Genomic DNA, 12,931 nt, shown 5'->3' on the forward strand with positions numbered 1-12,931 from the left:
TAAAAATTTCATAAGAGCAACCATCCTCCGTCTAGTTCAGTCTCCTGTCTTCCGACAGTGGCTGGTGAGAGATACTTCAGAGGGTATGAACAGAACAGGGCAATTTATTGAGTGATCCATCCCCTGCCTTTCAGTCCCAGCTTCTGGCAGTCAGAGGCTTAGGGACATCCAGAGCATGGGGGTTGTGTCCCTAACCATCTTGGCTAATAGCCATTGATGGACCTATCCTCTGTGAATTTATCTAATTCTTTTTTGAACCCAGTTATACTTTTGGCCTTCACAACATCCCCTAGCAATGAGTTCCACTGGTTGACTGTGCATGGTGTGAAGAAGTACTTCCTTTTGTTTGTTTTAAACCTGCTGCCTATTAAATTCATTGGGTGACCCCTTGTTCTTTTGTTTTGTGAGGAGATGGGGCGGGGCGGAAAGAAGGGGGTGGAATAGGGCAGGGGGAGGGGAATGTGAGAGTGAGGGGAGGGGGATGGAGAAGAAAAGGGGATAGGGGAATCACAGGGGGAAGCGGGAGCCCAGCATGTGGCGTCCCCTCGGCAGCAGCTGGGGCTCCCCACGCACTAAGCTCCTCCACACTTGGATCCTGCTGGGCTGAGCCTGCCTACCCACACCTGTCATAGAGGGGCAGGGCCCCGGGGTGTTTCTGGGGGAGGCCAAGCCCTTGTGCTGTGTCAGGGTCAGGTGCAGCCTCACTGCTGAGTCACTGTACTGCGGAAGCTGGGGGCTTCAGGGCGATCTCCCACCTCAATGCAGCCAGTGGCCTGTGATTCCCACTGCCATATTGGAGCCACATTTATTTATTGGCAAATAACATTTGCAGAATTTTAAAATATTGTGTGCATAATTTTTTGGCGCAGAATCCCCTCAGGAGTAATATTTGAGTTCCTTCAGAAGTCTTGGATGAATACCATCTGATCCTTAAAAAGAAAAGGAGTACTTGTGGCACCTTAGAGACTAACCAATTTATTTGAGCATGAGCTTTCGTGAGCCACAGCTCACTTCATCAGATGTGTACCGTGGAAACTGCAGCAGACTTTATATACACACAGAGAATATGAAACAATACCTCCTCCCACCCCACTGTCCTGCTGGTAATAGCTTATCTAAAGTGATCAACAGGTGGGCCATTTCCAGCACAAATCCAGGTTTTCTCACCCTCCACCCCCCCACACAAATTCACTCTCCTGCTGGTGCTAGCTGGTGCTGGAAATGGCCCACCTGTTGATCACTTTAGATAAGCTATTACCAGCAGGACAGTGGGGTGGGAGGAGGTATTGTTTCATATTCTCTGTGTGTATATAAAGTCTGCTGCAGTTTCCACGGTACACATCTGATGAAGTGAGCTGTGGCTCACGAAAGCTCATGCTCAAATAAATTGGTTAGTCTCTAAGGTGCCACAAGTACTCCTTTTCTTTTTGCGAATACAGACTAACACGGCTGTTCCTCTGAAACCTGTCATCTGATCCTTGTGACTTATTACTGTTTAATTTATCAATTTGTTCCAAAACCTTCTGTATTGACCCCTGAATCTGGGACAGTTCCTCAGATTTGTCACCTAAAAAGAATGGCTCCGGTGTGGGAATCTGCCTCACACTGTCTGCAGTGAAAACCAATGCAAAGAATTCATTTAGCGTCTCAGCAATAGCCTTACTTTCCTAGAGTGCTCCTTTAGCACCTCATCATCCAGTGGCACCGCTGATTGTTTGGCAGGCTTCTGATGTACTTTAAAATATTGTGCTGTTAGTTTTTGTGTCTTTTGTTAGTTGCTCTTCAAATTCTTTTTTTCTCCTGACAAATTACACTTAAACTCTGACAAATCAAATGTTAATCTCCTTTCTATTTTCCTCTGTAGGATTTGATTTCCAGTTTTTTAAAATATGTCTTTTTGTCTCTAACTGACTCTCTTGTTTAGCCATGGTGACATATTTTTTTGTCCCTTTACTCCCCCCCCCCCTTAAATTTGGCATTAACATATAGTTTGTGGTTCTTTTGAAGAAGTTTCCATGCAGCTTGCAGGCATTTCACTTTTGTGACTGCTCTTTACTTCTTTGATCTTGTTCTTTACTTCATTTCCATCCTGGATGTTTACACCCTTCAGATATGTATAGGTAGTTCTTGTTAAGGCTACATTTTAGTCATGGATATATGTTTTTAGTAAAAGTCATGGACAGGTCACAGGCAGTAAACAAAAATTCATGACCCATGACTTGTACTATAGATCCCTGATTAAATCTTGGGTGCTCTGGGGCAGGCAGCGTTGCATGGCCTGGGACCCCTGCTGGTGCTGGGGGGTGGGGGCTGGTGGCGGCACGCAGCTCAGGACCCCCGCTGGTGCTGAGTGGGGGGGCTGGCAGTCTCCCTACCTGGCTCTGCGCAGCTACCCGGAAGTGGCGATGTGTCCCTCGGCTGCTAGGTGGAGGCACAGCCATGGCGGCTCCTCATGCTACCCCCACCCCAAGCGCCTGCTCCACAGCTGCCATTGGCTGGGAACCGCTGTGGGGGAGGCACCTGTGGGCAGAGGCAGCGCATAGAGCCGCCTGACCGCCCCTATGCCTAGGAGCCGAGGCACATGTCGCTGCTTCTGGGGAGCTCCCCAAGGTAGCGCCACCTGGAGCCCTCACTCCCTACCCCTGCCCCAACCCCCTGCCTCAAGCCTGAGCCCCCTCCCACACCCAAACTCCTGCTGGGGGGAGGGTGGACACGGTAGCCCGAGACTGCCCCAGCAGCGGCTGGTGTGGCTGGCCCAGGGGCTGCCCAAGCTGCTCAGGAGGCCCCCGGGCCAGCCACACTGTCCGCTGCAGAAGTCCCAGAAAGTCACAGAATCCGTGACTTCCATGACCTCTGTGACAGACTCGCAGCCTTAGTTATTGTTCCTCTTTGTCTGCTTTTAGAGATTTCTGCACCAACACATCACACCTACACAGGGGTGAAAGTAACACAGAAGACTTACCCGTACGGGGGCCGGGCCTTGGACGGAAGCAGGGGTCAGCCTCCACCAGCCAGCCCATCTGCGCTGTCTGGTCTGCACCGCCCGGGGCTCTGGTGGTGATTTAAAAGGGCCCGGGGCCCAGGGCCCTTTTAAATCGCCAGGCCCCACAGCTGACTTTTACCACACCCCTTTGGCGGTAGCCCTGCTGGTAGGGTCCCTACCTGCAGGGCCGCCAACGGGGGGCCACGGAGGGGAGAGAGGCAGCAACGTAAAAGTACTGCCGCCCCAGTGCTTTAACATCAGCTGTGTATGGGCTGGTACTGGTGGCCACTTCTTACCGGTATGCCATACCAGCCTACTTTCACCCGTGCACCCACATTTCAGTGTCATTGCTGGAGTCCCATCAGACACCTTACTTCTCAGAGCCTGTCCAAACAGCATTCAGATGACAGTAACACTCTGACTGGGACAGAGAATCATTATTAAGTTACACCTTCCTCCAATTGAAGTCACATCAGATTCTCATCTAAGTGGCATAGCAATAAGTAGAAAACGGTCTATATGTCTTCAGAGTTGTGCTTCCTAGAGATTGTGGTCACAATCCATCTGCTCTTCCCTGTGCATTTCCAGCGTAATGGTCAGGGGCTTAGTCCTGCCATGGGATTTGTACAGTTAAATTCCTGCATATGTTGTGGTGCAAAGAAAGGGAATTATTGCTGAGGTGCCAATTGGATCATGGCGAAAAGACTGCTTAAGAAAATCAGAATATGTTACTTCAAAAAGTACAGTCTTTGGAATGGTTAGGTTTTGTCTTGCATTGTACTGCATATAGCAAGTTGGCAGGATATGAGTGGAGTCTATTATGTCCATTGATCTTAGCCATGTTTGGTAGACAGACAATAACCATGATTTTAAACTCTTTAATGAATGGCACATTCTGTTGCTTGCTAGTCTGGCAGTAAGTCTTGTCACTCAAGAGGGTGATATTTCTATCAGCATCTGATCAGATGCAGCCAGTTAAAAATTAGCATACACTTTAAAGAAAGGTTTGTTCTATCTTCAGCACTGGAGCTGAAATGCTGCAGTGTGAAGACAGAAGAATCTCATGGGGGGGTTTGGGAGGGGGGATGTTGGGCTTTTTGTAAAACTCATTCAAATATTAGGCACATACATAGTGCTGTAGGCTCTGTTTAGAGAGAGTCTGTGTATTCAGTCATATCGGGGGCCATTAGGGACAGGCATGATGTTTGCATATATCTTATTCGTGAACACTTACGGAAATGTGTCTGGGCTATACTGAAATATAAGTTCATGGTGAAACATTGTCATTGCATAATTAAAAACTGAGAATACATATGTGTGGTTGTACACTGAAAGATATAACACATCATCATAAAATATGTACTCCACAGTGCTAGCACTACATGTCATAATTTGGACTGTTTATGGTGCTACTGTCAACTGAACTTCTTATCTTATGAGTTTCCGAGCATCACAAAATCTAGTGGCCTGTGTGAAATGAGTTGGTGGTCTCATTCCTTTCCTAGGAGGGAGGTATCCACATCATATAAAGCGTGGTGTCCACAATTGGACACCGTACGTCAGCTGAGACCTCACCAGTGCTGAGTAGAACAGGACAGTTACCTCCCGTGTCTAACATACAACATTCCTGTTAATAAATCCCAGAATATTAATCTTTTTTGCAAATACATTATGTTGCAGACTCTTATTCAATTTGTGATCTGCTATAACCCCCAGATCCTTTTCAGGAGTTCTACTGCCAGTTATTCCCCATTTTGGTATATATCTATTCTTAACTTCTTAAGTGTAGTACTTTGCACTTGTCCTTATTGTATTTCATCTTGTTGATTTCAGACTGGTTCTCCAATTTGTCAAAGTTGTTTTGAATTCCAGTCCTGTCCTTCAAAGTGCTGGAAATCCTTCCTAGCTTGGTGTCATCCACAGATTTTATAAGCATGTCATCTACTCCATTATCCAAGTCATTAATGAAAATATTGAATAGTACCGGACTCAGCACAGACCTCACTTGATTATGTTCCCTCAGTTTGGCAGCCAACCATTGATAACTACTCTTTAAGTATGGTGTTTCAACTGGTTGTGCATTTCCCTAGTTTGCTTATGAGAACGTCATGTGGGATTGCGTCAATAGACTTACTAAAATCTACTGCTTTTCCCCCATCCACTAGGGGAATAACTTTGACTAGGCCAATAACCCTGTCAGAGAAGGAAATTAGGTTCATTTGGCATGATTTGGTGTTGACAAATCCATGTTGGCTATTACTATAAACCTACTATCCTCTAGGTACTTACAAATTGATTGTTTAATAATTTGTTCCAGTATCTTTCCAGGTATTGAAGTTAAATGGAATTCTCCAGGTCCTCTTTGTTCCCCCTTTTAAAGACAGGCACTATTTTTGCCCTTCTCTAGCCCTCTGGGAGCTCATCTGTTCTCCAGGAGTTCTCAAAGATAATTATGAATATTTCCAAGGTAGCTTCTGCTAGTTCCTTAAATACCCTATGGTGAATTTCACCAGGCCCTGTCAACTTGAATACATCTAATTTAGCTAAATATTATTCAGTCTGTTCTTTCCCTATTTTGGCTTGCTGTCCTTTTGTCTTATAGCACCTCTTCTTATTGTCTTTCGTGTCTCTTGATAGATATAACTCATTTTGTATGTTAGTCTTTCTGATTTTGTCCCTACGTGCTTGTGCTATTTTGTTCTCATCCCTAGCAATTTGTCCATGTTGCCACTTTTTGGAGGATTCCTTTTTAGATTTTCAGGTGATTAGAGAGCTCCTGATGGAGTCATTTCCACTTCTTACTATTCTTCCTGTCTTTCCTTTGCATTGGGATAGTTTGTTGCTGCTGCTTTAAGACTGTCTCCTTGAGAAACTTCCAGCTTTCTTTTTTATGTAGGGCTTGAAGGACCTCAAGAACGCATCAAGTTCAGTCCCTATGCTGATGCAGGATCAGGTAAACTGAATCATGCAGTCTATCATATCATGACCCCTTTCACCCAAATTGCCTTCAACCTTCAGATGTGCAACCAATACCTCCCTGTTAGTCAGAATCCAGTCTAAAATGGCTGTCCCCCTGTCATAAATACAAAGGGAAGGGTAAACGCCTTTAAAATCCCTCCTGGCCAGAGGAAAAGCCCTTTGACCTGTAAAGGTTTAAGAAGCTAGGATAACCTCACTGGCACCTGACCAAAATGACCAATGAGGAAACAAGATACTTTCAAAAGCTGGGAGGAGGGAGAAACAAAGCCCCTCTCTCTATGATGCTTTTGTCGGGGACAGAACAGGAATGGAGTCTTAGAACTTAGTAAGTAATCTAGCTAGATATGCGTTAGATTCTGATTCCTTTAAATGGCTGAGAAAATAAGCTGTGCTGAATGGAATATAGATTCCTGTTTTTGTGTCTTAAGGTTTTGCCTAGAGGGATTCTCTCTTTTGAATCTGATTACTCTGTAAGGTATTTACCATCCTGATTTTACAGAGGTGATTCTTTTTACTTTTTCTTCTATTAAAATTCGTCTTTTAAGAATCTGATTGCTTTTTCATTGTTCTTAAGATCCAATGGTTTGGGTCTGTGTTCACCTGTGCAAATTGGTGAGGATTTTTATCAAGCCTTCTCCAGGAAAGGGGATGTAAGGGTTGGGAGGATTTTGGGGGGAAAGACATTTCCAAACGGGCTCTTTCCCAATTATATACCTTTTAGACGTTTGGTGGTGGCAGCGATAAAGTCCGATGGCAAAAGGTAAAATAGTTTGTACCTTGGGGAAGTTTTAACCTAAGCTGGTAAAAGTAAGCTTAGGAGGTTTTCATGCAGGTCCCCACATCTGTACTCTAGAGTTCAGAGTAGGGAAGGAACCTTGACACCCCCTGGTTATATTCTCCACCTTCTGAAACAAAAAGTTGTCCCCAATACATTCCAAGAAGTTATCGGACATTTTGTGTTTAGCCGTATTCCTTTTCCAACAAATGTCTGGGTAGTTAAAGTCCACAGTTACTAACTGCTCTTGTGGAGACTGAAACTCGCTCACTCCTCCAGACTGGTTGGTCCCTCCAGATTAGGACATGTTGACATTAAACCTGGGTTAATTGGCCGTCAGAGACCTTCCTTACTTAGGGAAATGCTCCTGTGCCACCCCCTCCTTAGCTACTGGCTTAGAGGGTGTGGCTGGGATACCCCTATGCCCATCTGGTCCATGGAGGATCAGCTTATATTGTGTGTTATACTTATCCCGTTGATAAATAGAGGACTTAAGTCTCCAGGGCTGTCAATCTTGCACTTTTGTCAGCCTTAAATTCACTGAATAATAAAGTGCAATTGCCATATTATGAGATCCATATGTGCTGTGTGAAGGAAGTATGGTACAGTTAAACACATCTGGTTTATACAGAAACTCATCTATAATTCACAGCCTTCATAAATATGTCATTCTAACCACACTCACACACCCCCTACCCATGTTCTACCTCCCCTGGGTTATTCAGGTCTGACAGCTTCTGAGATCAGACCTTGAGTCATGTGGCAGATGGTTGAATTTAACTGAATAAATTTGGTTTTCATTTTAGAAGAATACTCCTTGTAATCACAACTGTTTCAGAGAGCATCATCTTGAAGTTTTGCAATTTCCCCTTAGCACAACTTTAAGTCTATATCGGTCTATTTTTGTCAAGGTCCAGACAAAATAATAATAAAAAGAAAAAATAATGATGATGATAATAATGAAATAAAAAGATTTTGGGGTCCGTTCAAAAGCATCTGGCAGTCTGGACTTGGCCCGCAGTTCACCTATTGATAAGGCTGCGAGTCTGTCACAGAGGTCACAGATTCCATGACTTTCCAGGACCTCTGTGACTTCTGCAGTGGCTGGTACGGCTGGCCCAGGGGCTGCCTGAGCAGTTCAGGTGGCCCCTGGGCCAGCCGCGCCAGCCAGTGCTGGGGGAGTCTTGGGCCACTGTGCCCCCCTGCCCCCAGCAACAGCGCCACCCCCACAGCAGCAGTGGGGGTTCCAGGCTGCACACCACTGCTTGTGTGTCCGTCCCCGCCCCAGAGCACCCAAGATTTATTCAGGAGTATATAATAAAAGTCATGGACAGGTCACGGGCTGTAAATTTTTGTTTACTGTGCGTGTCCTGTCCATGACTTTTACTAAAAATACCTGTGACTAAAACGTAGCCTTACCTATTGACTACCCCTAGTCTATAGCCTACTTATTATGCAGAATCCATTAACAACATTTTTAGTAGAGCAGAACTGTGTCTAGCTCCCAACTCCAGCTTCAAGCTTTGATCCTCTACAACTGGAACCAGTGCCCTTCTCTCCCCACTAGAGCATTTTCATTCTATGGTATTTCTTTTGCTTTTATGGGGTGAAGTTGTTGGAGCCTTGATATTAGCTTCAGGCTTTAGTTTGTGGCTTAATTAGTACACACAAGATAGCTTGCCTTAGACTGTACCATACATACGTGCTTCTAAGCATATGAGGATATGTTTCTAAGCTGTTTCATTATGTGAGGCATGGAGATTTGCAGTGCAGTGTACAATACAAAGCTCTCAGAAAGTAGTATAAATATGTTACGTCTCCTTACCATGAACAAACCTATGGCCTAGATCCTCTGGACCAGCTGCGCTGCACTTGGTGCAGCTCCAGAGGGGCTGGGCAAAGAATCATAGACTATCAGGGTTGGAAGGGACCTCAGGAGGTCATCTAGTCCAACCCACTGCTCAAAGCAGGACCAAGCCCCAACTAAAGCATCCCAGCCAGGGCTTTGTCAAGCCTGACCTTAAAAACTTCTAAGGAAGGAGATTCCACCACCTCCCTAGGTAAAGCATTCCAGTGTTTCACCACCCTCCTAGTGAAAAAGTTTTTTTTCTAATATCCAACCTAAACCTCCCCCACTGCAACTTGAGACCATTACTCCTCAGTGGTAGCAGATGACAGAACGAGAACAGTCTAGATCCATCCTCTTTGGAACCCCCTTTCAGGTAGTTGAAAGCAGCTATCAAATCCCGCCTCATTCTTCTCTTCGCAGACTAAACAATCCCAGTTCCCTCAGCCTCTCCTCATAAGTCGTGTGTTCCAGTTCCCTAATCATTTTTGTTGCCCTCCGCTGGACATTTTCCAATTTTTCCACATCCTTCTTGTAGTGTAGGGCCCAAAACTGGACACAGTACTCCAGATGAGGCCTCACCAATGTCGAACAGAGGGGAATGATCACGTCCCTCGATCTGCTGGCAATGCCCCTATTTATACATCCCAAAATGCCATTGGCCTTCTTGGCAACAATGGCACACTGTTGACGCATATCTAGCTTCTCGTCCACTGTAACCCCTAGGTCCTTTTCTGCAGAACTGCTGCCTAGCCATTTGGTTCCTAGTCTGTAGCGGAGCATGGGATTCTTCCGTCCTAAGTGCAGGACTCTGCACTTGTCCTTGTTGAACCGCATCAGATTTCTTTTGGCCCAATCCTCTAATTTGTCTAGGTCCCGCTGTATCCTATTCCTACCTTCCAGTGAATCTACCTCTTCTCCCAGTTTAGTGTCATCGGAAAACTTGCTGAGGGTGCAATCCACACCATCCTCCAGATCATTGATGAAGATATTGAACAAAATCGGCCCCAGGACCGACCCTTGGGCCACTCCACTTGATACTGGCTGCCAACTAGACATGGAGCGATTGATTGCTACCCGTTGAGCCCGACAATCTAGCCAGCTTTCTATCCACCTTATAGTACATTCATCCAGCCCATACTTCTTTAACTTGCTGGCAAGAATACTGTGGAAGACCATGTCAAAAGCTTTGCTAAAGTCGAGGAACAACACGTCCACTGCTTTCCCCTCATCCACAGAGCCAGTTATCTCATCATAGAAGGCAATTAGATTAGTCAGGCATGACTTGCCCTTGGTGAATCCATGCTGACTGTTCCTGATCACTTTCCTCTCCTCTAAGTGCTTCAGAATTGATTCCTTGAGGACCTGCTCCTTGATTTTTCCAGGGACTGAGGTGAGGCTGACTGGCCTGTAGTTCCCCGGATCTTCCTTCTTCCCTTTTTTAAAGATGGGCACTACATTAGCCTTTTACCAGTCGTCCGGGACCTCCCCCAATCGCCATGAGTTTTCAAAGATAATGGCCAATGGCTTTGCAATCACATCCGCCAACTCCTTTAGCACTCTCGGATGCAGCGCATTCGGTCCCATGGACTTGTGCTCTTCCAGCTTTTCTAAATAGTCCTGAACCACTTCTTTCTCCACAGAGGGCTGGTCACCTCCTCCCCATGCTGTGCTGCCCAGTGCAGCAGTCTGGGAGCTGACCTTGTTTGTGAAGACAGAGGCAAAAAAAGCATTGAGTTAAGATGGCATTTAGCTACCTTGGCTTTATGGCATCTCAATCCTGGACATGGTGGGGGCTACTCTATTTTATACTGGCTGCTAACAGCCCCAAAGGACCATTCTGGCAGCCGTGGATCAGCTGGGCATTGGGGCATCCTAGCCGTGACCTCTAGGCCAGGAGTTAGGGAAGGGGGTGGCATAGGCGGATTTCCCTGTAAAAGAGAGAGCTCTATTGGCTAATTAAGCCAGGTATAAATCAGCTTTGTGCCATTGGGACAGCACTCCAGAGTCTGGCCCTGATATTTTTAGAGGAGGTTTCTACGGTATGGTTATCTTTCACTTTATGTGATCAACTGTTGCATAATGTTGCTGCATTTCAATGTTAGGCAGAGTGATTCCTGTATACACTGAGCTTAATTTTGCTCTCGTAGTGTTGTTAAGTGAGCATAAAGTCACTGAAGTCATTGGAGTTATAGTGGTTAAAAATGATGAAATTGAGGTCAGTATCTAGCCCATTATTCATAGGTCTGTAAAGATTTGGAGGATCTTGTCTAAATGAAAGGTGGTTTAATTTGTAAGTTGCTATTTATTATTAATGATCTTTTGTTGTTATTTCCAGGTATGTATGTAAGAAAAGTCCCAGTTAATTGTGTATTCAGTATGATGATGATAAAATGGAGTTGCGAAAAGATTGTCTAATCCAAAGCTGTGAGAATATGTTTCAGGTTCCTCTCCGTGCATGATCCACAGAATAGATGACTCTGTACAACTCTCACAAAGAGATCTTTGGCTCTTTAACTCAAGCTGTCACAGCTCATGCTTATTAGCTCTTGGAGGTGCCTGGTTCAATTTCCAGTGTGTCAGCCATGAGGTTGGCCACCACAGTAGCTCTCTAGTCATTGTATCAGCAAATGGTCTAAATTTAGTAGATTACTTACATTGGTCTCTCTTCTCTTGCTAAGGGGAGGAAGCTGGCATCCATCCAGTATTTGAGAAATGCAAACAAACCAAACCAACTCGACGTCAGAAGAACAGATTCCTAATACATTTGTTGAAATCCAAAGACTTTCCAAAAAAGGTTCACATCAGTTTGTGGAAATTCAGCTTCCCAATTCTTTGCTCTCCAGCTTTCTATCCATCCATGTTGGATGTTTTTCTGAAAACTTCTGTACTCCCACATCATCCCCAAATCCTGTTTTCCCCTTTACACATTAATTTGAATTTAGCAGGGCTGATGCTGGAACATGTAACTGGAGCAAAACTTCTTTACACCAGTTAAATCCCTGCTTTTGCCCTGTTTTACACATCTCAACTCCACTTTAAACAACAACAACAAAAAACGGGGCATCTTCCTACTTAACATTTCTTAATGGCTACCTGATTTGTCTTGATACCACGAATCAGGTAGGTTAACAATGCTAGTCTTCCCAGTTTAGGTTTTATCACCTGGGATGTTCACAGTTTCAGCAGAGACAGGGCCTATTATGGAACTCATGTAATATTATGCCCAGAGTCTGTAATGAACCCCCTTCTCCCTAATTCATTGCACTGTAACTTTAAATACCTCAGCAGCAATGGTAGTCCGATTCAGTCACTTCGACTATACGGGGGGGGGGGGGAAGTAATCCCCAAATATACTGTGAATGCTACCCAAATAATAAACAGTCACACCAGGCTGAGGTTGAGACAAGGTGAAAACTTTTAAGAGCTGTTGGACAGTAAATTACAGAAACGCAGTGACCCACAGGATACTAGTGCAGCTGGAGATGGATCCACAGCCCTTTGAAGTTAATGGGAATATTTCAATTGATTTCAGTAGGCTTTGGATTAGACCCATTATTAGCTATGTATGAGATTTTTCAAAAGCACTCAGCACTGGTCTTAAATTAGCTTCCATTGACATTGACTTCAGTGGGAGCAGAAGTAGATCAATGCTGAGCTTTCTTGACAATCCCTGGGATTTAACACCCTCTGTTTGTTTAACTATAATGGAGTGAGGTTGGGGGAAAATATTTACAGGATGTAGAGCAGGTATTTTCCCCCCCGGAGATGCAATTTTCTCTCTCTCTCTCTCTCTACATATTGGCCTGATTACCTTAATCAATGTTACAACTCACTCCCTCTCTATGTGTCCAAAAAGATGGAGATGCTTGAAACCAATGGCAGATCTTGAGAAAGGTAAAGCAAGTCCATCTACAGGTCACTGGCCAAAGCTTTTTCAGTTGGTGCTGGCAGTCTCCTGGGGAAACATAATTGTAGTCTATCAGAATATGCCTTAACTTGATGCCAGGGGATGAGGTCTAGACCAGAACCCAGCTGGCAAAGACGTAAATTGCTACTAGCCCTATAGTACTACTACTAAGGAATGAGATAATGTCTCTTTGCAGGTAGCTCCACACAAGGCAACAAGAATGGGAGCACTCGTGTAGACAAGGGGTTTATTACTTGCCAGCCATTTTTACCACTTCAGCTCTGACCCTTGTGCACATACTAACCAGACCAAAAGAGAGCACAGACCAAAGAAAGTCAAACCCCTCTGAGAAGGTATATGGAAATTCCATTATTTTCTAAGCTCTTGTAATTTTTATCATTTAATTGGAGTGGGGATGGAGGTGGCGGTGGGAAAAGC

At 44.9% G+C, this 12,931-nt stretch overlaps 1 protein-coding gene across 7 annotated transcripts in view; it reads left to right on the plus strand.

The window, feature by feature from the left end:
• GFOD1 (Gfo/Idh/MocA-like oxidoreductase domain containing 1) overlaps positions 1 to 12,931 on the plus strand; it is a 114,400-nt gene that overhangs the window by 34,830 nt on the left and 66,639 nt on the right. The gene's annotated exons all lie outside the window — the stretch shown is intronic.

Source organism: Caretta caretta, chromosome 2 (assembly GCF_965140235.1).
Source record: "Caretta caretta isolate rCarCar2 chromosome 2, rCarCar1.hap1, whole genome shotgun sequence".
Lineage (NCBI taxonomy): Eukaryota > Metazoa > Chordata > Testudines > Cheloniidae > Caretta > Caretta caretta.